The sequence below is a fragment of the Oratosquilla oratoria genome, chromosome 29 (assembly GCF_046742065.1).
Source record: "Oratosquilla oratoria isolate Oo_2021 chromosome 29, ASM4674206v1, whole genome shotgun sequence".
NCBI lineage: Eukaryota > Metazoa > Arthropoda > Malacostraca > Stomatopoda > Squillidae > Oratosquilla > Oratosquilla oratoria.
In genome coordinates, this window is record NC_134805.1 from 18,953,746 (window position 1) to 18,958,281 (window position 4,536).

Consider the following 4,536-nt stretch of genomic DNA (forward strand, 5'->3'; position numbering starts at 1 on the left):
TCAAGCTGGATTTAGTGTGTAATCTATCATTGTATGCTCATTCTTAACATCTGTGTGTGTCTTTCTCGATTCTTGAAATAATGTGTTGTGTTTAACTGTGACATTATTTATAATATTTTATACCAACCCTTATTATTATTATTAAAAAAAAATCACTCCATATTCACCTGTTCATTTTTCTCTGTTCTCTAATATTTGCGTGTGTGTGTGTGACTCGTGAACGACAGCTATTACCCCCCGGAAGAGAGCTCAGAGCTCGTATATGACCGATCTATGGGTAATGCTGTGACCTTACACGCACACACGCACCCAACTCCCTGCCCACGAGAGTTGAAGTAACGACTGGCAGCACAGCGATACTGAAATTATTCAATCCCTGGTTGGGATTCGAAGCCGGACCGCCGTACTGGCGGCCGGGAACTCTACCACTACGCCACTAGTTGTGTGTGTGTGTTTACTTTATTTAATTGTATTATAGTTTATATGATTAGCGTTATAATTGCAGGGTACCTTCTCTGTGCTTCTAGTGATAAAACTTTACCCGGTTATTTTTCATGTTATTACACGGATCGTTGTATCCACGTAAAGCTGTATTTCTCAATATATTTTAAACTTTTTTTTCAATTCTTGTACTAGTTGTTTTTATTCTCCATGATCTTGAATTAGGTGTTGGACTCGAGATCAACGGCTATTACCTTACCGGATGAGAGTTTAGAGCATGTGATCTGTGTGTGTGCGTGTGTGTATACATTAGTACACACACTATTAATCAATATGGTCTTGGATCATTCGTTGGACTCTCAGATAAGAGCAGATAAGAGCTCACAGCTCTTTGCACAAGTGATCGAGCACTCAGTCCTAGAAACTTACGCCGATATCCTTTTCACTATCCTCTTTTGTTAATGAATTTATAAATAACTTGTAGTCGTACTTATTGTTATTTTTACCCATGTGCATAACCTTACATTTACTTGTGTTAAATTTCATAAACTACTTTTCAGACTATTGCAGTAGTTTACCTAAGTCTTCTTGAATATCTAATTGGTTTAAGTGATCATTTGCCATTCCTCAGTTTTGTATCATCAGCAAATTTGGAGACAACAGATTTCAATCCGTGGTCTATATCTTAAATACTATGAATAAAAGGGGCTCAAGAACGGAACCCTGAGGAACTCCACTCGCAACATTTTTCCGTTTAGAAAATTTGCTATTTAGAACAACTGTTTATGATCGTTTAACCAATTACTAGCCTAGCTTAATAGGCTACTACTAATTGCGTGTGAAGCTAATTTATCAAGTAGTTTTTCGTGCGGGACGGTATCAAAAGCCCTCGCAAAGTCCGGATATATTAAATCTATATTGTTTCTTTTGTCAGGATTTGAAACGACTGTAGAATTCGAATAGGTTAGTCACGCAAGAACATTTCCGTCTGAATCCAAGCTGGCTATCATTTATGAAACGTTTTCTAAAAGTTGTTCGATAGCATCTCTGATGATAGTTTCCATAATTTTCCTACGATTGAAATTAATCTTATAGACCTGCAGCTCGTTCATTTCTTTTTGTCACAATTTTATAATATGGGGGTAACGTTTACTAACTTCCATTCTCTTGAGACATCACCGGATATGATTGATTTTTTTTAATATCTAATGGAATAACAATCTCGTTTTTAATTTCCTTTAAGATTCTTGGAGACCAACCCTCAGGCCCTGGTGTTTTATTAACTTGGATTTTTTTCTCTAAATATTTATTTATCTTATTTTATTTATTTTTATTATTATTATTTTTTAGTAGTAGTAGTAGCAGTAGTAGTAGTGCCTGAGTTTCCCCTAGATTTATCACAGGCTTCAGTTTCATCTTCACTCTGGGGTGATTTGTCTACGAATATTGAGCTAAAGTAGTTGTTTAAAACATCACACAATCTTTCATTCGAATGTTAAAGTTGACGGTCAGCATATGATAATAGGGCAATGTGATTCCTGATAATCTTCGTAACCATAGAATCCTTTGGGATTCTCTTTGGATTTATCATCGGTGTTCATTTCGTATTGGAGTTCTTTTCGTTTTTTTTTTTTTTTTTTTTTTTTTTTTTTTTTTTTTTTTTATCATTCTGTATTGTCACAGCTTTGATGTTAGGTGCCCCAGAAGACTTGTATTTCTTGCAACCCTGTCTCTTTTAAGCAATACTTTTCAGTTTCTTTGTCAAGCCATTATGGGCGAACATGGTTTGGGGGGGGGAGGCACACACGCACATTCTGTGCATGTGTTGTGTGCACGCGCGTGTGTGTTCCACATATATTCTGAGTGTGTACGTGTGCGCGCATTTATTAAGCCAAGTGCTTTTCGACACAGAGTCCGAATGTGGGCGTTATTTTTCCGTAGACATGTACTCCTGGTTGTTCTAATACAGGCTATAACTTCAACGCGTCTCTATACAGTGACACTATGCAGTGGATTACAAAGGCGGAGCATGCCGACAGGAGACCTTTTGGTCCATATCCTTTTGGCCTTCAGTGGTCGTCATTTATTAAGTTTATGAATCTGAAATTAAACCTTCAGGTTCACAGATATCCTAAATGAAATCCTCTTTCTTTGACCAGAATAAGATATTTTAACGTTACGCTGAACTTTAAGAGCTAATTTATTAAGACAAGCGAAATACCAGAGTGCTTTTCGACGCAGCGTCCGAATGTGGGCGTAATATTTCCGTAGACATTAACACCCTTGTTGCAATACAGACCTAACAAAAATAGACGTCTCTTTACACTATGCAGTGGCCTTCAGTGGTCGTTATTTATTAAGTTTATGAATCTGAAATTAAACCTTCAGGCTCACAGATCTCCTAAATGAAACCCTTTGGTTTTGACCAGAATAAGATATTTTGACGTTACGCTGACCTTTAATAGCTAATTTATTAAGACAAGCGAAGTACTAGTGTTTTTCGACGCAGAGTACGAATGTGGGCGTTGTTTTCCCGTAGACTTTTATCATCCGTTGTTGTTCCAATGTAGGCTATAACTTCTAACAAAAATATACATCTCTTTACACTATGCAGTGGCCATCATTGTTCGTCATTTATTAAGGTTATGAATCTGAAATTAAACCCTCAGGTTCACAAATCCCCTAAATTAAATCCTCTGTCTTTAACCAGAATAAGATATTTAAACGTTACGCTGAACTAGAGTTAATCGGGGCTGTTAGTATTATAGAATTGTCTGGTGCTAAACACAACATTAAGGGATGACAACAAGGCTTTATGGACTAAAGACACAAGAGGAAGATCGACGGCGGAGGCCCAGGGGGTCTCGGGGAAACGGGGCAAGGTTAAGTTCAGTCACCTGATTAGGCTTCGGCGGATCCTTCTGCTTCCCCTCCTCCTTCCTAAACCCACGGTTTACTTAATTCTATTTTAATCATTCTTTATATTTTCCCAGTCCGTATGGTATATATTTAGTTATATTGAGCTTCCTAAATGCTCTGGGTTTGCTTCTGTGGCCACGTGCTTGTCGCGTCGTGTGTGTACAGGATGAACTGAGAAGGTGGTGCAACTTTTTTAGGGAAAGAGCGCGGATTTAGAATAGCTCCTCCACCTCCCCAACCACCCCCGCCAGCAGCACCCCAATCTCAGAAATATCCAACCGTCTCGTTGAAGACGCTGATGGCCGTGCCCACATCCACCATAGGAATAGACTGCATTCCTCGACTTCATTAACAGATCGACGTCTTCCGTTAGTAAGCAAATAATTCAGTTAAGATAATAATTAGATTATAAAGTGTTTTGTCACATATTATTATTATTATTATCATTATTATTATTTAAAGTTAAGAACACAAGTACACTAAACGGGTTCAACTAATTCGTCTTTTAGTGAGAAAACAATAAAATGCAAGCAAGCGATGACGTCATTCCTCGTTGGCCAATTAGAAGATCAGGTGACCTACACGTCATTCCTCGTTGGCCAATTAGAAGATCAGGTGACCTACACGTCATTCATAGTCTTCGTGGAATGTGGTATGATGTACAAAAATTGTACAAACTGTTTTCACATTGTCTGCTGTGCTTGAATCGAAGGCACTTTTTATTAGTTTATTTATTATCATCATCATTATTATAATTTTATTTATTTATTATTTTTACCATGAAAAAAACAGATCTAGATTGCGGATCTTTCCATAAATACCCCTGGGAAGAAATGTCTGTGTATTGATATAAGTCTTATATTCATGTATACATGTGCTTGTATGCAATTCACAACTATGTGTGTGTGTGTGTGCGCGCGCGTGCGTGGGAACCACAACCAGAACTGAAACACTTGAGTAAGCAAACAGAGGTCCACTCCTTTGTAACACCTTAGTGATATGTCCCAGGGATCCAAATATCCGTAGGGTAGAGAAATTCAAAAAGGACCTGGATGGATTTCTCTGTACATTACCGAACCAACCAAATTCTGCCCCTATCACTACCCCCTGGTCGAGAGCAATAGCATCGTCGCCCAGCTGTCTCTGACAAAGGCAGACGGAATTTACTAGTGGCGG

At 38.2% G+C, this 4,536-nt stretch overlaps 1 long non-coding RNA gene across 1 annotated transcript in view; it reads left to right on the top strand.

Annotated features, from left to right (window-relative positions):
- The window catches only part of LOC143040629 (uncharacterized), a 173,817-nt gene extending 170,108 nt beyond the window's left edge, over positions 1-3,709 (top strand). The window contains exon 4 of the long non-coding RNA XR_012967731.1: positions 3,558-3,709. This is a non-coding gene — a long non-coding RNA (uncharacterized LOC143040629). The remainder of the gene's footprint in view (positions 1-3,557) is intronic.
- Positions 3,710-4,536: the final 827 nt, after the last annotated feature.